Source organism: Lissotriton helveticus, chromosome 8 (assembly GCF_964261635.1).
Source record: "Lissotriton helveticus chromosome 8, aLisHel1.1, whole genome shotgun sequence".
Taxonomy (NCBI): Eukaryota; Metazoa; Chordata; class Amphibia; order Caudata; family Salamandridae; genus Lissotriton; species Lissotriton helveticus.
The window spans coordinates 334,434,094-334,459,791 of NC_136069.1; the positions used below are offsets into that span (position 1 = coordinate 334,434,094).

General features: G+C 46.5%; 1 protein-coding gene across 1 annotated transcript in view; it reads left to right on the forward strand.

Moving 5' to 3' along the window:
- Positions 1-5,128: 5,128 nt before the first annotated feature.
- WASF3 (WASP family member 3) overlaps positions 5,129-25,698 on the forward strand; it is a 203,307-nt gene continuing 182,737 nt past the window's right edge. The window contains exon 1 of the mRNA XM_078657113.1: positions 5,129-5,364. The gene's annotated coding sequence lies outside the window, so the exon portion shown is untranslated. The remainder of the gene's footprint in view (positions 5,365-25,698) is intronic.

The following is a 25,698-nucleotide window of genomic DNA, read 5'->3' on the forward strand; positions in this document are numbered from 1 at the left end:
TGGACCCGAAGTCCATCCTCATGGTCTTCACAAAGATCCTGGCCCTTTAGCAGATGAGCTTCACATCAAGGCAATTTAGTGGCTTCTTTGCCTGGACGATGATAGCCTGCAGGTGGGCAGGTATACAGCTGATGAACAGGAGGAAATACCAGCTCTCCCCTCTCAAGATCTAGCCAGCTTGGGACCTTCCTTCTGGTGCTAGTCTCTTTCACTGTCTTGTTTTTAATCTTGTTCTGTCTGTAAATCATCACTCTAATGTGGGGGTTAATGTGTGTGTGGGGGTGCTTTTATCAGCTGTGACACCCTTTGCAAGATACCTAGGGTAGTTAAACACCTTCCTTCTAACAGTTTCCCTTCTTATTTTTTTCCATCACTTGATTGTTAAACAGGACTATAGTTCTTCCACATGGTGAGATCTGTCCTTTATCTTGCATAGGGGATTACAGTACACTTCCTTTCTTTTTTCAGAATTCAGCTTCTGAAAAAGAATTTTGTTTACATACCCAGGACATGTAGCAAAGTGGATACATTTTCTGGCCAAGAAAGGGTTTTAAAACACTTTTTTTTAAAACATAAAATCTACTACATGCGGTCTTCAACTACTGACTTTTACTCTTTGTAGTAGGCTTAGCATTTTTCCTTGATAGAAGAAAAGGTTTCTAGTCAAGGACAAGAGAGGTCCACCAGATAAATGCTGCCTAATGGCATGTTCCGTTTTGGAAATCTCTAGAGTGGCCACTTAGCCTATTTTTCCACTTATGCTCCTTTTGGGTGGACCAAAATTTATGACGGAGGGGCTTGTGATTTTAGGTTCAAGATTTAGTCTTCTGAACTGAGGTTTTGAAATGTATCTTTGTTAATTAGTTTAATTCATCTATCCATGTGCTATTGTGTCTTTGTTTGAAACGTTGGGATATCTTCACATAACAAGAAACGGAGGTAATGCCCGGTTACTCACCGGTAATATCCATTACTCTGAGTCCTGGTCTCCCCGTCCCATTCCTGAGCCCTTCCCTCCCTCCCTGTTTGGGTTTTCTTTGGTTGATTGTCTGTTTTGGTTCTGGGTTTTCTTTGGTATTCTCAGGATGTTCCGATTCTGCACTTCCCCCTTTATTGTCACGTGATAGTGACGCCATCTTGGGAGAAGTGCAAACAGCTCAGCTAGGCTAAAGTTTCTGTGGAGCAGACTAACTGCTCTTCTGTGGAGCAGACTAGCTGCTCACTTGTAAGGAATGGGACGGGGAGACAGGACAAGGAGGTAATGTTTGTACTACTATCCCTATTACTCAGATTTTCTCTTCATTCCAGTAGTTATGCCCCATTACAGACGTGATGTACCTTGCAATGTGAGTTTATTTACAGTTAGAATAGGCAGAGGATAGCATATCATATGGTGCATGCGCAAATCCAATACTAAGTCCCGGGATGATGATGCAAGCATTAGAGTAATTGGAATTACCAGCAGACAATCGAAGCATGTACTACCAGTCCAAGACTGCAATTGCTTATCAGTGTCAACAACTCATCAGATTTCTTGCACACCTTCCTTAGTTGTGCCTCATATTTCTTTTTAAGGAAATATCGAATGGCTGTACCTATAGCCTGATCCACCCAGGCCCGGCTCCAGGAATTTTTATTTGGGTGGGCCAAGGGTGCATTCGGGTGGGCCACTGCAGCAGTCGCGACTCACGGGAGGGGGGGGGGGGGGGGAATGGTGAGTTGGCGGGGGTCGCGCACAGAGGTCTGGTGGGGAGGGGTTCAATGTAATAATATTAATTTTAAAAAAACAGGAAGCAGACAGCCAGGCTGCGCTGTGATTGGTCAGTTCGCCACCCAGCCAGGGGCCTATGCTGCCCTGCCCTGCTCGCATGTTCAAACGCTATTGTGCAAGACAGTATTACAAAGGGGCGTCCCTTCCTAATAGCGAGCCGCATTTGTATATATCATTGTTTTGCAATCACAATTAAAGTCACAAAACACTTGCAGTTTACCACCTACTCCAAGTAGGTGGTAAGCCACTCGGAAAGAGGAAGGGGTTGCCAGGGGAGCCCTTCCCCTTTGTGAAAGGATGTGAAAATATTTTTTAAGAGCAAGCAGTGGTCCCACGGACCGCTGCCTGCTCTTAAAAAATGAAACCGAGGTTTCATTTTTCTTTTTAAAATGCATCCCAGGTAATGTTCCTTTGATTAGAAGAGGAGGTTTCAAAGGTGGGAGTATCAGGCAAATAACACCACCCAGCCTCCCTTGTTGCCAGCCTTCAGAGAGAATCTCTCTTCATTACTAACGCCACCTGACCCTGGACTTATCCATTTTCTACCATCCATCTGTTGTGCACCTTATCTCACAGCTGACCTTGTGCCCCAGTCCCATATCAGCCACCATCAGGATCCTTTTTCATTATTCCTGGTAAAAAACATTAGTAAAATCCACCTCAAACTTAAAACATTAAATATACCAGTAAATATAATTAGCACACACTTTAAAATGTGTTCCACAGTAGCCCTAATGACCAGATTGCTAATTAAATAAACAAAAACAGAAAGACCATGACAGGGCCGGCTTTAGCGCTGGTATGAAAGTCTTTATTGGTTCCCCACCACTGACCTTTCTCAATATCTTTACTACCACCCTCCAACAGTGCCCCTCATCTCTCCATAGCCTTTCCCCCTCATGACCTCCTCCTCAGACTCTCACACTACCACCCTCCACCAGTGCCCCTCATCTCTCTGTAGCCCCCCCCTCCACCGCAGGATGTCCTTCTCGGATTCTCTCATTGCCACCCTCCACCAGTGTCCCATATCTCTCCATAGCCCCTCCCGCATGACCTCCTCCTCAGACTCCCTCACTACCACCCTCCGCCAGTGCCCCTCATCTCAGCGTAGCCCCGCCATGACATCCTCCTCTGATTAGCTCACTGCTACCCTCCAACAGTGCCCTCATCTCTACATAGACTCTGCCCATATTCACTTCCTCATCGGATGCTCTCATTGCCATCCTCCAACAGTGCCCATCACCTCTACGTAGCGACTCTCTCATATGCTTTTCATTTTTTGTATAGCGCTACTCGTAGTATAGGGTTTCACAGTACTTCATATCACGCACACTTTATGCAGAGACAATGAATCATACAAATATGTAAATCAGCCTATAGGGAATGTCACATAATCCAATGAGGATTACCAGGTGTAGGAATCACATGTCATCCATACTGGTGGGCAGTATGTTTTAAGAGGGATGGGTCTGGAGAAGCACAAACTCATGATTTAAAGCATACCCCAGTGGTTAGAGTTTGTCTTTACTGATAACAATGTATATCTGCCCAAACAAACTGTTTATAGCAACATTAGACTAATGAAAGACTGGGGAAATTCTAACTACACTGCAACACACAAAACAATTTCTAATTATGCCATTCAGGTTTGTATGCAGATCTTTGAATACAGTTCATAGGTCACTGTCCTATGTTAGATCTGTAACTTCCGAAATGCAAGTACCAAAAGGATCTCTGTGACAAAGACAGTAAAGTAACCCATTGAGATATCCACATAAACTACAGTTTATCTGCATCCCAAAACTACAAACAGACAAAAGATTGCTCTCCAACAGGACAATTAATCACCAGAGTTATCTGGACATTTGTACTGTTGTCTTGCATTTGTGGCAGAGCCAGTCATGAAAATGATACAAATAATTTAAGTGAAATATACACGGCGTACACAAAGTACGTGTCTTGCTGGGCCCTCACAGATTTTAAAAATATGAAGAAATAGCCACATATTCTCGGAGCATACATGAAGTCTGTATCTTGCTGGGCCTTTGCAGATTTTTTTTAAAACGGAATAGCCACATATTCTCTTACCTGCAGGGTTGGAAATCTATCTCACAGCCCGACCTGATAAGTAGCTAAAGGGGGCCAGGAAAGGTGAATCAGGATAAACAAACTCCTTTTCTCCAGCGCTGAAAAGAAGGAAATATCCATGCAGCACGCAAAGGTCACCTGGTGCCAAAGAAGGGATTTGTCCCCTTCGCCATGCCCTATTCTACCTACACGAGTGGGCGGGGGTACAGCTCACCTTTCTAAAGGAGATGCGTGATTAGGGTGTCTGTGAGAGAGCCCAGGCCCAATCACGCAACTCCTAGAAGGAGATGATGAATTACGTTCAGTGGAACGTTTTAAATTATAGTGCACATTTTCTGTTGCCTTCTTGATGTCGCTGCAAAGGCCAAGGTTCATTTTTGGGTGGGCCAGGCTCATGTTTGGGTGGGCCTGGCCCACCCGGCCCACCCTCTAGAACCGGGCCTGGATCCACCTGTGTCAGAAGATCCTGTTTGAGAGTGGTGCATGCATCCCTGTGCACCATGTAGTATGTTAAAAATGTAATTGTTTTAGGAACAGCGAAGCAGTTTGTAATCTTCATAACAGAACTAAGCGTCTCTTTTTATTTCATCATTTCACCGTGGCAATGGCATCTTTCGTGTGGACTGGTGAGTGCGTAATTACCTCGCACCTCCCGGTTCTCGCTCGCCTTTGACTCTGAAGGCATAGCTTGGAGGGCAGTCACTTACCATCAACCTAATCTGTTCAGACAGACTGTTGCGCGTGGGTGTGTTGTAAGGAACATTTTGACGGCTACTATTCGAGTCCTGGTTAAAGAATGCAAATGTTTTCTACACATTTGTTAGCAGTTGCGTCCGGTGCTCAGCACCGGAACTTTTTTGTCAGGCCTGGACTATGGCTATGGACAGGGCTATGGATTTCTTTCGCGAGGAAGTCAGTGGTGGTGAAGGTGATTTTTCAGGGGTGGGCAGCTTCCCCGTGTCGTCTGTGCGGCTCGGCCTCTCGCTCTCACCCCTCCGGCTGCTGGTGAGTGGACCTCGGGCTTTCACCGGGATGGGGAAGGCGGGCTAGCTGGCTCTCCGCTCCGGGAGCCGTCTTTGTTTCTGCGGTGGACGCACCTTCCCCCTCCGGCTGAGAGAGCTTCTTGAGGGACTGGGGATTGGGGGAGGGCGGTAGTCTTCGTGTCTGATGCCTTTCGCGTGGGCTGGCCTTCAGCAGCTCCCGATTGGTCGCTGGAGGTCTGGGGGACTGACGGGGTGGGTGTTTGTGTGTGCTCCCTTCGTCATCAGATGCAGACTGAGGGAATAGTGCAGGTGGCGCGTGCATCGCATCCGCAGCCTCCCCTGGGGATGCCAGGCTTGGATGGGAGCCAGGTTTGCGGCCAGTCGGTCCCCTGCACCGGAGTTGCTCAGCGGAATGCTCCCGGCAGAGTGGCCCTCTAATCCGGCCCGTTGTCCCTCCACGGGGTTTCCTGTGGCCGGGGTGGATTCATTCTTTCACGCGGGCAGCGACTCGGGGGAGGAGAGGTGAGTGATGGAGGCTCCTCGCTCCCCCCATTCCGTGCAGTGCACCAGAGCTTGAGGACAAAGTCCCTTCCCGGGTGGCTGTGGGCTGGCGAGGGGAGGAGGCCTGTATCTGGTACCTCTGTGGCTGCGGGATGCTGGAGACCGGAGCGTTGATTTTGGAGAGACAGCATCGGTCTGGGGATTTTCTCTTCGCGTTGGATTTTCACTGATTGTGTTTGTGCCGAAGGCTTGCTTGCTTTCGGGTAGCAGCAAGAAGGCAGGGAGAGCCGGGGCGGAGTCCCACGCTGTCATCGGGAGTCCCATTTTATGTGCATGGTGGCCACCGGCGCTGGTTTTTGGCGACTGGGACACAGAGAGATTGAGTGGGGGGTTTTAGGGGGGAGGAGGAGCGGGTTGGGGTGTAAGGAGGGAGGAGGTGAGAGGGTAGTTGTGGAACGGAGCCAGCAGGGATAGAGTCTGGGGTCAGGTAGCATTTAGTGGTGGCTGACGTGGGTGTCGGCCCCGCATTCGGCGGCGCTGTTGACGAGCTTTTGAGGGGGGCTTTGAGCCCCGGCACTTATTGTGTTACAAATTAAGCACTGCTAAGAAGGCTTACATAGTTTACACTAAAAGTGCATGTGCATTGAAGATGCTCCTCCTCCCCCCTAAAACCCCCCACTCAATCTCTCTGTGTCCCAGTCGCCAAAAACCAGCGCCGGTGGCCACCATGCACATAAAATGGGACTCCCGATGACAGCGTGGGACTCCGCCCCGGCTCTCCCTGCCTTCTTGCTGCTACCCGAAAGCAAGCAAGCCTTCGGCACAAACACAATCAGTGAAAATCCAACGCGAAGAGAAAATCCCCAGACCGATGCTGTCTCTCCAAAATCAACGCTCCGGTCTCCAGCATCCCGCAGCCACAGAGGTACCAGATACAGGCCTCCTCCCCTCCTTGATAAATGTTTATATTACCAAAATAGTTTGTAAAAGTCGTCTGCAAAGGTATCTATCTAGCTAGTAGTGCGCTACTTTTCCGACCCCTTATATTTCAAAGGAACAGACCTAATATACATTAATTTAAAGAAAAAATGCAAGTTTTTCACTGTGGCAGTCATTCAAATTAAATGCAAAACCTTGCTTGTCTGAAAGTATTTTTTTTCCACTTTGATATGCTTCTAATTCCCTGTCAAGGGTAGATGGAAAGCATTGCAAATGGGGAGGGAACACCTAAAAAAAAGCATTTGCAAAGCCAAAAGATTTGGTGTTGGAAGACATCTTTTTGGCTTTCAGTGATTGTTTTGTAATGGTTTTTGCAAATATTCATGGCTGGGATGGTGCTTGGCTATCGCCAATTTAAAACAAAATAAAAAGCAAATAAAGCAAGATCTCAAAAAGAACACATTGTCTTAGAAGTCCCTGGCACTAAAGGAAACTAATTTGCCTGTATATGTGTCCCATGAATGCCATCCATGCTGTATGCTGTAGTTAACAGAAGAAAAAGTGAATGACACAACTGACTAAAGGATAAAGAGGGCTGACTGAACTGTTGAAACCTGTGTCAACCTGTGTCGGGTCGGGGACAATCGGTATTTGCCCGGCGGTATTGCCTCTGTGACCCTCTAGTTATTTAATCAATGAAGAGGCAGGCGCTGGAGACTGGAAGGCAGGAAACAAGGTTTTTATTCTCTCCGGAGGAGAACACAACAAAACGGGCAGAAGGTATCGTTCTGAGGTGCTCTAGATACATTTCTGAGGCCTGGCCTCTTATACACTGTTTTATGACTTTATTGCAGATTACACATTCATGTTAAAGCTTTGATGTATGGAAAAGACATTCCCGGAACTCCCCTTTGGGCCCGTTCCCACACACATTTACAGTTGAAGTCCCCACCCTAGTCACAACAGGTGATGAGTATCGCGCAGCTGGATATTCCGCCGAGTCACGGAATGTGGGGGGGTTTGATCGGATCTCATGGAGTGGGGGCTTTGATCAACCCGGGGATCCTTTGATGGGGGAAGCTTTCTATTGTACGGGGAGGGGCAAGGAATGGTATCGGCAGAGCTGGGTGTCGGCCTGGGAACGGGGAAGACAAACGGGCACACGGGGAAAAAGGGGGTTTGCATCTAAGGGCCGGAGATCATGAAAGGGAAGAAGGGAGGTGTCGCGCTGGGAACAGGATGAGGGCCTGGGGCAGAGCAGCGCCGAAGAGGGGTTTATGATTCTAGGCAGGTGCAAGCAGGGGGTTGGTCAGCGTGCAGGCTTAGTGAAGGCGAAGGGCTATGTCAGGGGCCAGCGGCATGAAAAAGGGTTCGTTCTGATCAGGGCATTCTAAAATGGCGGGTGCGCACGACAAAAGTGTGGCATCAGGGGAAGAGGCAAGATGGCGCAGATAATGTTCACCAAACCGTACTAATTTTCAACAGTCCTCCCTTTAACATATTCAAGACATCTTGCTGGTTCATTTTCTACTCGGTTCTATTGTGGTGGGCATGAGAAAGAAAACGGTAGGAACCCTAGATGAAAGAGTTGTAAACAATACATTTTAACATTTCTAGTTTTTAGGAGGTGGACCTATTTGATAAACTTTGATCAATTTGTTTAGCAGGAAAGTCATAGGAATGTAATACAAAAAAACGATTCTGTAGCGAGAGCAGCGAATACATTTCATAACGTGAACTGGTAAGTTACTACATATATCAGATTCGGATTGGAGCATGATCAATACAATGGCGGCTGGGAGAGAAATGAGGCATAGCAGAAACGGTGATTGAGGATGTCAAATGTTCGAAGTTAACGAGTTCTCATTATTCTTTGTTGTCTTTCGTTGGCGCTGAGGAGCACCGGCGGTGGAGCTACAAGTCCAGCTCTATTCTAAGTTCTGCGTTGCAGGGCACGACCCTTTCCTCGCGTTTCTGGTCGGAAAGGTCCTTTTCGCCCTGTGTCCTTTGAGGTGATTGTCAGAAAGTTCAGATGGAAGAAGAGCGTACAAAACAGTCCATAGGGTAGGTCGGAGAAAAAGGGGGATGGAGCAAGGCCAAATTAGGAACAAACTAGGGGAACGAGAGACTTCAGATAGGCGGGCGTGTGACGGAATTCAGAGAGCGGGGACTTGTCGGCAAACACTGGACATCGAGCAGGGGCATCAGGTCGGCCCTTTCTTCTCAGGTTGTCGAAAACAGTGCCTCGTCCTGCAGCTCTTTTCTGTCGTGGTCTCGCCTTGGCTAATGTCGCAGGTGTTCCTTAGTCTGCAGTCAGGCCTCGTGCTCCCACATCCGGTCCTTCTCTCCTCCAACAGCAGTACCCTTAAACAAGTTTGAAAAGACAGTCTTTAGAGAATTTGCAGATGAAGATAATCAAAAAGTCTATTTCTCTCCCAGCTCCAGGCAAAGAATGAAAATGTCCGTTATATTAATGTTCACAACTGGCATATGAATGACCGGTGACGAGCCTGTTGGATTTACTATGACTTTCCTTCACAATTATTTATTACAGTCACGACAGTTCATCTGATGGTGACCCACCTTCGTAAGACGGGTTTGACAAAGATGTGCCGTTCTCTAGGGCTTTATATTTACCAAGGGTACTGTGTGCTATCGACATGGTACTAAACAGATATTTTGCTGATGGACGAACATAGGCTAAACATTTATTTTCTATCAATGCCTCCTGCTTTTCAACTAAACATTTTCGCTTTCGGCATGGTACAGTGTAATGGTTTTCTTTGCTCCAGTCTAATCTTAAACTTTGCAAAACATCATTCTGGTCCCTATGCAGCCTCTCGCGGCCGGATTACTAAATTAGAGAAGACAGGGGTCTCATCGGAAGACACCTAGGGACATAGAAAACTTATAGTAAGGGCGTAAATCGACCCATCTCTCACAACCGGGAATGAGGGGTAGTTTCATAACTCCAATTTGGAGCGGCTGATACAAGGGATGTAACAGGGGTGATCATTTTTCCTGTTTGGGTATTGCGACAATTCGGGGCGGGGAGGGTCGCGTATTCTGAGGTCCTTGTTTTATACCATAGGAGCCGTTGACATGTAGTTCCCTTATTTCGGGCCAGATTAGGGAACCTCTGTCGTCTTACCTGTCCTTTCCCTTACGGCCCAACCTCGGTTCATCGACTTCTAGCGGAAAAGGAGAGGTAATGACACGGTCTCAGGGTGATTGTATTAAAGACAAGTTTTTGTGCAAATACTGACGGTATTTGAAGCCAATTAGGTGGTGCGCTAGGGGTGGCAGTCTGCCAATTTCGGGGCTAATCGCTCGGAAGAGTGAGAGTGGAGAGAGAGAGTGGAGAGAGTGGAGAGAGTGGAGAGAGAGAGAGAGAGAGAGAGAGAGAGAGACACACGGACGGACGGACGGCAGGCTAAATAGTACACGTGCAACAGAGAGGGTGGCAGTGTATTCAAGAAAGGCTATTTAGTGCATTACACAGTAAAGGACATTCGCGGGTCTGCGTTAGAATCTTGTAATCATGCAGTTTGAGCATTAGACAGGGTAGAGGGGACGTGCCTTGAGAAAAGGAAAGAAGAAAGGAGGTACCATTTTGTCGCACTTTCTCGCATTCTCGGTCCTTCGACCAGTTGGGTCAACGCCTCAGTCACACACACACATTCTCTCATAGTTTCGCATCATACGTGACATGGGTTCATTCGTCCGGTCTGGTTTAAGGGCGATCACTTTTTATCAGGTTGTGCTAATTTTTTTTTTCGGGTTTGTTCGACACGTGAGTAGTTTGCAGGCGTGCTTAGGCACCACCTTGCGGCGCTAGTCTGCTTCGTGTATTAGACATGGCAAGGCTTCAGATCTTCGCCACACCTCGGCTGTAATCTCTGATGTAACCTGCAGAGGGAGGAAAAAAAAAAGGGGGGTGGGGGAGACAGCATTCGCGCATATTCAAATACATGGATTCATAAGTCCTTTACTTACCTCTTACTCGTCTTTCCTCCTCGGGGCAGGGTCCCCGGGGATATGGTTTCTGGAGTCGAGGGGGGTAGTGTGTCCATATAGGTCGTGTGCGGGGAAACGTGAAAAGGAAACCAGAGGTGCTTAGTGCGAGGTATCTAGTCAAAGGATGTATCTCACTATCGGGATCCTTAAACCTCTTTCAACGCTGTGGCGTTCTAAGGTTCTTCGGTTCTTGGGTCAGCTCCGTTCCCTGATACCTTGGAGCGTTGTACTTTATAACATTTACATCATTTCATTTCACCCTCCTTTTACATTCCCTCATTTACACCGTTCGTTTTACCCATCCTTGGAAGTCAAGGTCTTCCTCCACGCGAGAGTTCATGAGTCAGTCGCGTACTTTGAAGGCAGAGTGTCGTGTTGTCGATCCGATCCGTCCTCCAGGGCTGGGCAACCATCTTCTTTCAACCTTAAAGAGAGAGCAGAGTAGGGTGCACAGAAAAGAGCTTTCCCACCGATCCCACATTTTTTTTAAAATAAAGCATGCGATACCCGTCCATAGTTTCAAAAAACTTTATTTTGCAAAATCATTTCAGCACGTGGATTATGAGGGTGCGGTCGTATTTGGCCGGTCGTGGCAATGGCTAAAGTGCGTACAGTGGGGGGTGTCGTTTGCAGCAATAAAAACATCGGAAAGTTTTATTCATTCATTTGTAAGAAACTAAAACGTCTATTAATTGGCTGGGGGTTCGGGGGCATTTATTTTCATAATTTAGAAGCATAATCATAATAGTTGCAATCAGATTTCCTATATGCATACTGTACGTGTGCGTCGTAAATGAGGTTTACATCAGCTATAGAAATATAATACATTGTACATTTGTAATCAACATTTTTAACGGGGATCCTTTCATACTGTTCGTCGAGTGAGTTCTCCTTGTCTTTTCTAGCCAAGTGTACAAAGGATCATATAAAGTCTCAGAACATCAAGTTTATATTAGTGCGAAGGAACACCACGAGGTGTTCGTAAGTTCCGATTGATACCAGCGCCATTTTGGGCGGGGCCGGCTCAGTCCGGAAGCAGCATCAGGGGGAAATGTTTCCCATCACTGGCAGTTTGGACCAGAGTCCTTTTCGGCAGTTCTAGAATTCACGCTAACAGAAGGAGTGGCAATGTCATGTTTGTTTCGTTGGCGATCAAGGCAGCCGTCCCTTACCGGAAGCCTGCAGAGGCCGAAGGTTCCGCCGGGGACTTTTGTAGGGTCTCCAAGGCTGCGGAGATGCTGTCGGAGATGGGGGCTCGTGCCCCTGTGGGCAAATGTCCGAGTTATATTGCTGGTCAAAGTTACTCTAGTGGCCGGGGCCCGCCTTCCAGCGGACCCAGACGCCATTTTGAGGCCCTACAGGGGCCACTCTCGTCGAGTTTGCAAGAGCGGAAGAGATCCTTCGGAGTGAAAGGAAGAGGTCCCTGTTGTGTGAAAGCGGGACGTTCAGCTGGGGTGCAGCTGTGATGCCCCCACCTGGGGGGGGGCGAGGGAGACTCGTTCGCGCCGTCTCCTTCTCCCGGTGCACTCCATGCTGTTCTTTTTCATCGCCCCGCATGAAGGTCTCTCCACATCCGGTGTTCCCCAAGTCTTGTGCTCAGTGCTGTGGGAGTATGGCCACCTGTGGCGCGCATTCGGCGCGGCACGAGTATCAGTGCAGTCATTGCAGGTTCGGTGTTCCAAAAATATGGCCACCATTGCACGTTCGGTGCTGCGCAAGTACTGGGGTGCCACCATGGTGTGTTCGGTGCTGTGGAAGTATTGGCACCATCGCCTGACTGGGGGTGTTCGGCGTCGGGCCGGGGGCTGGGAGACCTCCTATCGGTGGAGGTGGGAGAGGCTCGTCCGCGTCGCCTCTCCCTCCCAGCCCAACTTGGACAAATTGTTGTGGAGGTACGTGCAGGACATCCCGCCGTCCAGAGCTGCTGCGGCTGTTACGGAAGGGAAAAGGAAGAGGTGCCTCGTTCTTCTCTGGACATGTGGCGGGACTACTTAAGTCTATCCAGGCCCGTTGCGGCTGGCCGAGGAGACATGTGGCGGGACTACCTACAACTGCCCAGGCTGCTGGCTCCTGCCTCTCCTCCGGCTTCCCCATATGTTAAGATTTCCTGACCAAGAGTTGGCAGCGGGGCCCGCCTTATATGGGTTGTCGCTGGTTGGGCGTAGCCGTAACCTTACCCTCCTTCGGAAGGTTCCAGAATGGGGGGGGGGCGAATGTTCTGTTTGACTTTCATTTTCTACAGTTTACCGTTATTATTTCTTGTTTGTTGAGTTAAATTAAAAGTTCAAGTTCATCAATGGTCTACGGATTTTGTTTTACCATTTCTTTCTTTCCAGGTTGCTTTTATGCTAAGTTTCTGCTAACAGAGGTTGAGTAACACGGAAACACGTGTAGAGGGATGACGCAGATTCGTACATTACATACACACAAACTCAGACGGGGGACAGTACAAATACGACATACAAAGACCCAAGACGAATAAAAAACAGTTATTGGTCATAATTATCTCTGTCCGTCTGTGAATTTTAAAGCGAGGCTGGGTTCCCATCTTGACGTTGCCCGACCTAGGAGAACTTGAGCATGCCGCTGAAATTGTCCTGGCGAAATCTGTGCCATCGGGCATAATCAAACGTGGTGGTTCTATCTGGTCTGTCTATGTAAGTCGGGTTCTTCTTTGTCTCGCGCTTTTTCTCGTACTGCCGGTCTGTCGTTCCTGTCGGCCCTTTGCCTTTACTCACGCTCAGTAGAGTCGGGCATTGGGCTTTCCAGTGTCCGACATACCTACAAAAAGCGCATTGGTCTGGCCCTAAGTCTGGTCGTCTTTTGCATAGTGTCGGGGGATAAGTTGTGGGTAGCGGTGTCCTGGGGTTGTCCTGTCGGTATATTTCTCTACTTGGTTTGTCCTCGTCTTTTCTCTGTCGTTGCATAGCCTCTCTGCGCCACATACCGAGACTGTCGAGCATAATTGGCGTTGTCTTATTATTTCGAAGGGCTATTTCTAACGTTTCTATTTTATCAAGGTCAAAGGATCCTGCCAGTGGCCACTGTTTGTCTTGACTTTCTTCGGTATACCTGTGCCACAATTTATTATAGGCTATGGTGACTAATCCATAGTTTATGAACATGTCCTTATTAGGGGTGCCTTCCAGTGGAGCTATATGGTCCACCTCTAATACACGGTCCGGGCTAAACAGGCTACTAATCAGTGGGGAGAAGACAGACATGACGGCTCGTAACGAGGGACTAAAAAGTCAGCACTGCCTATCTTATCACTAGGTGCAAAGACTGGACAGAATATTTCTATTCTACGTTGTTTGCAGGCAGTGAATACCTCATGGATCAAAAATAACAAAAAGACCAATAAATAACAATGGGGAGAATGAGTAGGTCCGCAAAGATCTGCGTTACCTACCCTTTTCACTATCTGCAAAAAGGGTGGTCTCTTCCCTGTTTGCAGACAGGGAATCTCCAGGAAACAATAGTTTTGCGAACAACAGTTCAGTTTCAAGTAATTATTGAGTGGGGGAGAAAAAATAAGCACGGCTGCTGCCCTACCTATCCTCCACTGCTTGCAAAGAGAGAGCCCGTTGTTTCTCCGTTTGTAGACAGTGAATCTCCAAATAAATAAAGAGCAATACTAGTATTTTTTAAACAATCAAACAATCAAGCAATCATTTCGCAACTTGTCGTGATTACACGACCTTACCCGGACCATGTGGACAGTTTCTTGTCTTCCGAATCCAGCGCCCGATCGTCCTCTTTTTCTCGTATTTCTCACGGCACTCCTAATGGTCCCCAGTCAGGACCGTAGATCACTCGAGAGAGGTCTGTTCGGAACTAGTGAAGTTCGGATGATCGGCTGCCAGACGAGGGTCTATTGGGCAAGAGCTCTCCCGATCGTTGCAGTCGTTCACTCTGTCGTCGGGACCTCTCCCACTGGATCCACGAGTCGCTGATGGGCCCCACGCTTGGGACGCCAATTGTTGAAACCTGTGTCGGGTCGGGGACAATCGGTATTTGCCCGGCGGTATTGCCTCTGTGACCCTCTAGTTATTTAATCAATGAAGAGGCAGGCGCTGGAGACTGGAAGGCAGGAAACAAGGTTTTTATTCTCTCCGGAGGAGAACACAACAAAACGGGCAGAAGGTATCGTTCTGAGGTGCTCTAGATACATTTCTGAGGCCTGGCCTCTTATACACTGTTTTATGACTTTATTGCAGATTACACATTCATGTTAAAGCTTTGATGTATGGAAAAGACATTCCCGGAACTCCCCTTTGGGCCCGTTCCCACACACATTTACAGTTGAAGTCCCCACCCTAGTCACAACAGGTGATGAGTATCGCGCAGCTGGATATTCCGCCGAGTCACGGAATGTGGGGGGGTTTGATCGGATCTCATGGAGTGGGGGCTTTGATCAACCCGGGGATCCTTTGATGGGGGAAGCTTTCTATTGTACGGGGAGGGGCAAGGAATGGTATCGGCAGAGCTGGGTGTCGGCCTGGGAACGGGGAAGACAAACGGGCACACGGGGAAAAAGGGGGTTTGCATCTAAGGGCCGGAGATCATGAAAGGGAAGAAGGGAGGTGTCGCGCTGGGAACAGGATGAGGGCCTGGGGCAGAGCAGCGCCGAAGAGGGGTTTATGATTCTAGGCAGGTGCAAGCAGGGGGTTGGTCAGCGTGCAGGCTTAGTGAAGGCGAAGGGCTATGTCAGGGGCCAGCGGCATGAAAAAGGGTTCGTTCTGATCAGGGCATTCTAAAATGGCGGGTGCGCACGACAAAAGTGTGGCATCAGGGGAAGAGGCAAGATGGCGCAGATAATGTTCACCAAACCGTACTAATTTTCAACAGAACCCCTTATAAATAGGTAAAATGCATATTTAATTTTTAGCAAAATCAAAAGCTCTTGGATGCTGCCAGACCTAAAAATTATGTGGGTGTAAACTCGGGTGTTTCTGTGCAGTAAAACATATTTTCCCCATGGGGAAACCAAGAAAAACGAAACGTGCAAATGTTGCAATGTTAAAGCGAACACCTGGCTACAGTTTGCTTACAAAAATAGATAGCACACTCGAGTACATCTGGGAATCGGCAACTTTTGTGGATTCGCAGTAAGTAGTGCTAATGGAATTCTTTGTGAATTTCCAAAAAGTTTACTTCTTGTCCCAAATTTAGGAGTAACTAAACTATATGGAAGCGCATTTCTGATTTATTTATTTATTTTATAGGGTATTTTGTGATTTGAGACCATCATATTTAGGTCTGGCTAGAGACAGCTTAAACTGCTAGCCCAATGCAATCAAAAGTAGCCCTAAAAAAAGACATGTAAATATGCATAGAGTGGCGTTGGGTCATCCTTCTGTCTGTTGAACTGTCATTCAGATTTTACTTCCACTGCCAAAAGAATACACCATTGGGCCAGCACTCCCCAGTTATTGGTTTTACTGCTTTGTAAATGACTGCATTTTATCTGATCACATGTGCACATCCACCAGAAAAGAAGTACACCTAATTGACAAGGCGTTACTTTGTCAATGCATATATTATTCTATACTTTATCATTTAAAAAAAAAAATAATCATCTTTAGTTGCTTTTCTTCGTCCCATTAAGACTTTTCCTGTGGTGTTCATTAAAAATCAAAATGTTTATATACACCTGCCTGCTTGGAAGAAACCCATACTGCTCTATTAAGATTATATGCAATGCTTAAAAAAAATTGTTCACACAAGCATGAAGCCCCTATATTTAGATGGCAGCATGTTGTCTTTTTTCGTTCCCTTCTGTTTATTTTTGTGGCATATTCTTGAAATAAAAACAGTACAAAAACGCAACACTTGCACCATTTTGACAAGGCCAGACCACAATGTTGTTTCCTTTTTGTATTTGACATTGGTTTTCATTATTTATAATATATTTTTTTAAATAGAAGCGCTTTCCAGTGTATTTCCATTCCTGTGCAGAATCTGTGTAGTCCTTTCCTGTGGCTGTCAGTTTGATTGGTTGTCAATGTGACCGTGGATGTTTTGATGTAATGTGTTTAACATGTTTTGGTCACATGTATTGTGATATTTCTAGCTCACGCATATAGTATTGTGATCCATGTCTCCCCAGGCAAATGAAAAAATTAGTGACTATTTTACATTTAGATCTTTAATCCTTTTCTGAGCAGTGTCATCCCATCGTACTGTCAGCATCGTTATCACCTACAGAGTGCAGAATTTAATTTGGGATCCAGTGCTGATTTTTAGGTTTTGCCTGCACAGCGCCTTGATCTGTGCTCGTGAAATCTATTGTTTTTCATATCAATCTTAAAAGGGGCTTGCCTCCTGCCTCCTTGCTTTTCATTGGTCCCTGTACTTTCCACTTACTTTTCCTCCATTTCTATTGGCTGTGGCATATTTTCCGACATTCACCAATGCTTGTTCCTTGTCTGCTTCGATGATCATTTTCTTGTAGCTGAATAATGTGTGCATTCCTTTAGGTGGAACTATTTTTTCATAAAGTTTTGCTTCTTTTGCCTTGCATAATACTTTACATTTACAGATTTATATAGCCCGGAGAGATTAAGCGATTTGCATAGGATGTTGGCCTCTGAAACTCGAACTGGGATCCCCAGCTCCTGAGTCAGCAGCTCTGGTCCTTGTGCTACATCCTCTACTCTTCCATGATACTTGTCAGGGAGCTCTTTCCTTCCTCCCAACGTATTATTCATAAAGTTTTGCCTCTTTTTGCTCTTTCGGCTTGCGTGATACTTTTAAATTAAATTAGAGGATTTATATAGCCCAATTTATCACCTGGAGAGATTAAGTGATTTGCCCAGAATCACAGGATGCTGCGCGGCCGAGACTTGAACCAGGATCCCCAGCTCTCAAAAAGTGTGTTTTATAGCCAGTGCGAGCTGTCAGCCTGAATGTGGCCTGGTTGCTTGTACTGCCCAGGTTAAGGAGAAGTGAGCGGTTGCCATGGATACTGGTAACCTCTCAACTCTCTGGTGAGAAACTGTAAACAACAATCTATCCACAACTGTGGCCTGTGTCTAGTATTGTATTTGTATTGTAATTGCATTTATATAGCGCTTACTACTACCCCTTAGTGTTGAGTTAGTATAGTGAAACATGAAAGTAATTTTAAGTGGTGGATAGGTTAGTCAATAATTTGGATTCGGAAGGATAGCAGATGGATAGAAGAGGAAAAAAATGTTTGTATTTATATAGCGCTTGTTACCCCTGATATGGTGTTGAAGCGATTTAGAAACATAAATAAAAGGGCGTGTAGCGCGCTACGGAGACCCATAAAGGATTAGTGATGAATTAGTATGGTGAAATATGAAAGTAATTTGAGTGGTGGATATTAGCCAGTTATTTGGAGTGAAGGATGGCGAAGGGATAGAAGGGGAAGAAGATTTGCATTCTTATAGCACCTGTTACCCCTGATGGGTGTTGAAGCGCTTTTCTGGCGATGAGCATGCTACTCCGGAACCCATAAAGGATTAGTGTTGAAAATTAGTATAGTGAAATATTAAGTCATTTGAGTGGTGGATATGTTATTCAGTTATTTGGATAGAAGAGGGTAGTGAGGAAATCATTTGTTTGGTAAATCTCATTTTAGTCTCTGAAAGAAGAAACTTCAAGTTTTCTTTAGAAAGCAGGTCTGACTAACAAGTTTACACACGATGTGTGAAAATTACTTTTATGTGCATTACAAATAAGAATTTCTTGGGTGAATGAGATGCAGAGGAGTATAAGTTATGGTCATTTTTAAGGATGTTTTATTGCGAGGGTCCTTAAAAATGTAAGGCAGACGCCAGATTTCTCTCTGTGTGTTGGGTTATATCAGTCTACAAAGTCTGACCCAAGTGCACACTTGTGCTTGTTTGGCCTTGTGTAGTAGTGCAGTTGTTTCACTTTAAGAAATGGTTTTATATCTCATGCTGACTCTAGATTCATATCATGATTGAATCTTCGCTTTCCAGAGTGGTTATCAGGCATGGGATGCTTTCCATCAAAATGAAGTGCTGAAGGCGTCTGCATTTGCTGATTAAATGCGTAAAAGTTGCACGCTGCACTAATGCTTGTGCTTGATGAATATATCTGTCTATAGTGCAGCAGGTGCAGTGGTACAGGAATTGTTAGGAGTCCACTGCACCCCAGTTGTGGCTGCCTTTTATTACCCAAGCACGGCTCTGCGGCCCATTGTGGTTGCTTGTGATATGGCCCATGTCACCTTTCCTACGCCACTTTCGAGTCCTCAGCTGGGCTTGCATGCAAGGATTCATGTTATCCTTGCTAATTGGTATAGTCACTTCCTGTTTATGCAAATTTGTATACAGTTCAGGCTCACTAATAGCCTTACTGAATCATAGCTCTATAATCAAAGCTGTAACAAGGCACCTGGAACTTTCTATGTATAACAAACGTTTTTTCCAACCCTAGCTTCATGTTCGTGATAATTAACAGTGGTTATCAAAAACGATCCAGCACATGTCCAACTTTTACCCACTTATCTCCCATAATAGACTGTCGAACAGTATGTTCATTTTAAAGTAATGCAGGACTGCACATCTCATGCAAGAGCTGTGAGCCACCTTGAAAACATTTTATGACTACACGAAGCAAGCAGAAAGAGGCACTGTGTCCCTTCAGCATGTATCTGGGGAGCCTTTCTTGATACTGTCAACCGGTATAGGAGGTGTGTAAATTGGATTTGGGACACTCATTTTGTGTTATGGTTTAAATTATTTCTTAATCCAGTGAGTTTTTCTGAGAATAATTTTCTTTCACTTTCATGGTGTTACTTCCTGCTTTTCATCATAATGAAAAGATCACACACATGTTCTCCACGCACTCACATCAACCCCCACCTCGGGCAGCTACACTGGCTCCCGGTCCAGAAACGATGCCAGTTCCAACTCCTCAAACATGCTTCTAAAGCCCTGCACAACACCGGACACTCCCACCGCAACCACCACCGCCTCCTCTACCACCAACCCTCCAGGCACCCCCGCTCTGTCTCCCACTCTCGCCCACACATGCAGAATCCGAACCGGAGGTCGATACTTCTACCACCTCACAGCGAAGTCCTGAACATCCTTCCACTCCACATCAGGACCTCCACGTCACTGCTGGAATCCTGAAAGCAGCTGAAGAGCTGGCTCTTTGACTATCACTCTATTCCCTCCGCCGTCCACTGCCAGCCTCTGACATCAACTCCCAGCGCATTGGTACCTTCACATGAGATCAGGTGCACTCTACAAATCCACTAACATAACATAACACTTTGCCACTTCTAGTGATGTCATCAGGGACAAATGACACTTCTGGTGATGCCACTGAATCAGTGCCTTTGTTGTCATACTGGGTCAAAGGGCACATAATGTCACTTCTGCTCCCCCTGGTATTTTGTTGCATTGACTCCTGTGTCCTCCAGCCTAGCCATAGCCCTCACTGTATGCCATATGAGATCCGGAGTCAGATGCATAAATCCGGTCCGGGTCAGGCCCTCAAACTTGCGTGGACTCGGTGCCACCTGTCCTGTTCCATGTCAGCAGTTGTTGGGTTATGCCCACTCCCACTTGTTTTTTCCATGCTCTGAAGCACCCTGAGATGGTGGCACCACGCAACGCTGACAGGTGCTTGTAGATTTGTGATGGTTGCTTAGAGAGTGCGATGGTCATCGGGAACGGTGGAAGAGGTGTGGCGCAGCAACCAGAGCATCTGACTCTGGACTGTGGGGCTCACGGTTCGATTGCGGGCTGCAGCTCAGCTCAACTCAGCATCCTGTGACTCTGGGCAGTAGCTCACTAAATCTCCCCTATGGCCCCCAGCTCCTAAATACCCTTAGGGATGATAAGTTTGCACTTTACAAATGTGGAATTATTATTATAATAATTATAATAATGTTTTTGACCTCGGTATCACTGATAATTATCACTGGCTCCTCTATCCTCAGGCCCACTGCTCACTTTCCCAGGTGTCGAACAAAGAAACAAGCACACACTGGTCTGTGTAATTGAAAATCTAACTCGTCTTGAGTCCATCAATTGTTTTGTAAAGAACCAATCCAATCCACTGTTGTTATTGCATTTCTTCTTATACTTCACAAAGACAGTCACAGGTGTAAACATCCAAAACACTGCAGCCGACACATGTTTCGTCCACCCCCGGACTTTTTCGAGGCTCAAGGACAGTGACACGATTCCAGTGTAAATGAATTTGTCTAACAGACTCTGTAATGGTATCAAAACTGTATTTAAAAACCTTTCCAAAAATATCCCCTCTACTCCTGTCCATTTCCCTAAATGTCAGGGGACCTGATGTTCAGTTTGGACCTTGATAAGTCTGCTCCTGTCTTGTTCACTAGCACCAAGTTAACAGCGTGTACTGCATCAGAATTTGTTCAACTTGTAATCTTAGCGGTCAGCAATGTGATCAGGAATGTGGCCCATGCCATATTCCAGATCAGCCAGAAAGAAACCAACTGTGGTCCTTCTTGCATGTCTGCTAGTTTCCTACACTAAATTAAAATCCACCAGTTGCAGCTGCCTCTGAGACCACTGATGAGACGTGAGCATTCAGAAAGCAGCAAGTGTCCAGCGCAGCCAGACTCTGAGCAAACAATGCTGTACAGTTCACCAAGGTGTCATGTCTTGAGTTCCCACCACCTGCACAGAAGCTTGACCGTGCAAGGCCAGAGCTAAAGATTGTTGTGACAATCATTGGCTTGCCAATGGGCTCAAATAAAGAGAGAAGCATGCAGTGAGGTTGGCTTTCCACTGGACAAATTCATCAGTAGCTCATACTTTTTAGCACACAGGTTAGTCCATCATGGGCAAACTTCTAGTTTTTGCACCCCACCCACATTTTATTAGACGCTTAGTACACCACTAACCGCTTACATTGTGACATATAAGGTTTAGATAAAGAAGAACAATTAAGCGTACCTTCTAAAGGTTGATAAAACTGAAACTTTCAATGTTGTTACACATCTTATAAAAGAATGCTTGAGGGGAAACTTGTTAGTGAACTTCCATTTCAGGTGTTTTTTAGCAGTTTCAAAGCCTTCCCAAAGCTTTTAATTACTCAGAAGGTTTTTTCTTTAGGTTTCGCCGGCAAGCGTGTGAAATCTTTTGTTTTAATATAAATCTTAAAAAGGGCTTACATCCCGCCCCCTTACTGTCCTGGCTTTTCAATGGTTCCTGTGCTCGCCACTTACTTTTCCTCCTTTTCTATTGGCTGTAGCATATTTTACTGCATTTACAAATGCTTGTTCCTCGTCTGCTTCTCTTATCAGTTTCCTGTAGCTGAAATACTGTTAACATCCGCTTTGGTGGAACTATTGTGTCATAAAGTTTTGCCTCTTTCTGCTTTTTCATATTGCGTTATACTTTAAATTTGGAGCTCTTTCCTTTGTCCCTACGCATTTTTTCATAACGTTTTGCCTCTTTTTTAGCTTGTGTGATACTTTCTGTAGCCCAACTTATCACTCGTGAGGTATTAAGTGATTTGGCCAGAATCAGAGGAAGATGCGCCGCTGAGACTCGAGCCAGGATCCCCAACTCAGTCAGCAGCTCTGGCCACTGCTCCTCTCCTCTCCCATGATGCTTGTCAGGGAGCTCTTTTCTTCATCCTGGACGGTGATTGAATAATGTGCTCTACATACATCTCTCCCCTCATCGCCGACCCTTTTTCATCTTACACCCCAGCTCGTCGTATCTCTCACATGCTGCTTACTACTATATAGCTTGGCGCAGTGCTTCATATCAAGAACATTACACAGTGGATTGTTACTTTTCTTCCAGTGATGTATACAAGTGTCCGCTAGTATACTGCCAGTTTAGAACTGTCCTTTGTCGAGTTGAGGCCAAACCCTGCAGTCTGGCTCACAGGAAAGTAGTGGCAGAGCACAGAGTCTGTGGGCTGCACCTACCTATATGCACAGTAGGTGCACGATCAGTCGACCATTGTTTTACAGAGTCATGCTAGGCATAGTTTAAAAAAAACAACGCAGTATTTGCTGACAACAATGCAAAATCCACAGCTTACCCCAAAGGTAGAAAGGATGACAAGCTGTGTCATGTCACCACTGAGGACGGTACATTCACTCCATCAAACCAGACCACATAACGTTTGGAGAGAAATCGCAACTCCTATTTCCCAGTGGAGGTTTCTTTTTCCTAACATGGCGCTGCATCATCCGTTGGTGCTGTGAAGGCACTCGTTGCCCCAGAACTTCCTCCAACAACATCATTTTATTGGCAGGAATTTAATCATATACACATTTAATGTCCATCACTTCAACTATCCTGCATTCCCTGGATACGGCCAGTGCCTGCTGAGCCCCCTTGTTACTTGGGCACTTCTTCTCAGGGACTCAGTCCCTGCTGGGCGTTTTTAGGTCTCGCGTCAGCGAAAGACCTTATGTTGCCGGCTTGCGGGAATGTTGGACAGGGGATGTGCACGCGCTTTCCCTCGGCGGATTTCACCTCGTGGGCGCGCACATGCACATCTCCTGTTCAACATTCAGCAGCCTCTCGCCTCTCTCATTCGTGCGCGCACACACAGCCACACTCACGCATGCGCACACACATTCCCACGCGCACACACTCACCCCCCGCACACGCAGGGCTTACACACACACACAAATGCGCACACACACACACCCTCCCAACCCCACTCACCGGGCACACGCAGGGCTTCCATCACTGGGGGGGCAGGCACCGTCAATGTGCCCCGACGCCCCCCCCTCACCGGGTCTGTTATACTCCTCTCGTCCTGTCCCGCGGTAGTGGCGGCTGCACGGGATTCGTAGGCGGCTTGCTCCCTTCCCTTCACAGGAGCGCGGGGTAGGCTCCCGTCTGCTTCCTGTCTGTGCTGGTGGCCCCGCCCTCAACCAGTCAGTCCCGGACAGTCCCGCCTGGCTTCCTGTGTTTCTTCAGTAGCCACACGCATAGATGAGAACTTCGAACTGTCCCCTACTTTTGTGGTATTAATATAGCGCTTACTACCCCAGACGCTACTTGTACCATCCTTGTTGTTTTACTTGCTTACTTACGAAGTCTTTTTCACTTTCTCTGCCACTGCAAATTATTTGTTATTTGTTTTATTGTGTGTTAGCCACGGTGACGCCTTTACTACTTTAATGCAGAATAACGCATTGTTTTTTCCATAGTGGGAAAGTCCCATAAATTAAGCATTGGTGGCACAGTTTCCTATTAAGTCCTCTGCAAGTGCCAGAGTTTAACATTTGGTCGCAGGTTCGAACCCAGCGAGTCAGCTCGAACCTTCATCATGTTTCCGACTTTTATAAAACAAGCAAAATTAAGTTCAAAACAACAAAATAGTTAGGAGCACTTGGTGCTTGCTCTGAGAGAGAGGGCGTCTAAAACCGGTAACAATATAGCGCTTTCTCTCTAACTGCAGTCAAAACATGAGGCTTTTAGGAGCTATACCGTCCCCCCACCAGATACCTTGCGGTATTCCTTTCGGACCATTCTGTCTTATGTTCCTCATAATGTATGCCATGTCACAGCTTCTTTAGCGGTATAAATTAAAATTCCAAATGTAGGCTTGTGACAACCAAGTCCATCCCTGGGAAGACAACCGCTCCCAGAATATATAGCGGGCACTGATCTGGAGTCATCAGGGCGCTTTACATGAGCACTGCTTGCATTCAAAGTGCACATATACATTTTTTAGACGCAGGGAGGTTAAGTAATTTGCTGAGAATGACCCCATGTTTGAGCCTTCTGGCAGACTCGAACATGGCCCCCCCAGCTTTAAAATCGGCCCTCTAACCATTAAGCCGCACCCTCTCCCGACAGGGTGTTACTTTGTAACATTAAAAAGAGTAACTGAGTTTCATTGGTGTGTGGCTGTGTCCACAATCACATCCTGTTGGATGGTGAAAGAATGCACAGGAGCTTCTTCGATGCGCAGAAAAATGTGTTTTAACCCTGTGCACTAAGCGCAGAAGGGCACGTGTGCATAAAACGCCACGTGCACATTATTTCCCCATTTGAGAGACGATTGCTGGGGCCAGAAGTATCGGGGTCCTGTCGCACCCCGTGGATTGTGTTATATCACACCAGGTGTGTGCTTTTAGCGCACTGAGGGGCAGATTTACTTTGTTATGCACTAATCAGAGATAAAATCGCCATAAACAGAGGTCCAGAGAAAGGTGCGATCTTTCCACCCTAGTTGTGACCTTCCTGGTAGGCAGGGAGAGGAGACATAAAACAATTCAGGGGATGGGAGGGAGAATGCGTTTTTTAGGGAGAATGCGTTTTTTAGGGAGAATGCGTTTTATTTAGCACAAAGGTATTAGGGTTACTTAATGCACTAATTAAGTTCCATCGACCGGCTGGGACCATCTGAATGCCATGGCTGCAGGGGTGGACACCAGGGCAGGTGAATACATTGCCGGTTACACTTCTGCTCGTTTCTGAGGTGACCTTTAATAACCGGACGCCAAGCGGGCATCTCTGTGTTAGTGTATACAGCATGCTCGAGGAGACCCGTGATTGTAGGGCCAAGGGTTGCAGATTCAGATGTTACTGTCATTAAAACCTTTTTAGATGGCGGTGCATTTATGGGAGTGCACAACAGAGGTAGTCACTGCCCAACCGCGGTAAATCAACAAACTCGTAAGCATTCCTGTAGCTAAGAGTAAAGCTGCAGCATTTCTGTGGCCGCGGACTCCTGCCCTGCCCATAAGTAAACCCGAAAAAGATCCCTCAAAATTAAGCATGAGGCGCGGCATCCACGGACACCCGCTTATAAAACAAAAGGCAAGGCTTGTTTACATAGTGTTGGAAAAATGCAAATGCTGTCTAAACATGAAGCGCGGTGTCCTGAAGTGGGTGCCCTGCTTATTAGTGTGGAAGGGTCAAGGGAAAGAGCTGAGAAAAAGAGGAAGAGGGCCTGAGTTTTTAGTCTTTGTGGAAGCTAAAAATAAGGTCTTATAACACTTCTCCCTCATTCATTTCCCCAATTCCGAGGCCTGAATGGGCCTTATCGTCATAATCCATGGCACTGCGATGTAACTTTGAACAGTCATTTGGGCTAAACCAGTAAGCTATGTACTTTGAAAATACATAGGGTCTGAAGCCATCACTCTATCATGCCTGAATGCCAATGTCAAGGCTTCATCTGTGTGTGTTCCTTTGTGTGCTTGAGGCCACTCATTGGTGTGCAGCACAATACATTAAAGAACAAGCATTTGCAATGCAATAGGTCTCGCATTTACGCGACTTTGAGCTATTGGCATTGTAAATGACAATGCCTTTTATTTATGTTTTGGTTTTACAAACATAAATAAAAGTCATTGTCATTTACAATGCCAGTAGCTTAAACGTGCGTAAACGCGAGACCTATTGCATTGCAAATGCTTGTTAAGTTAGG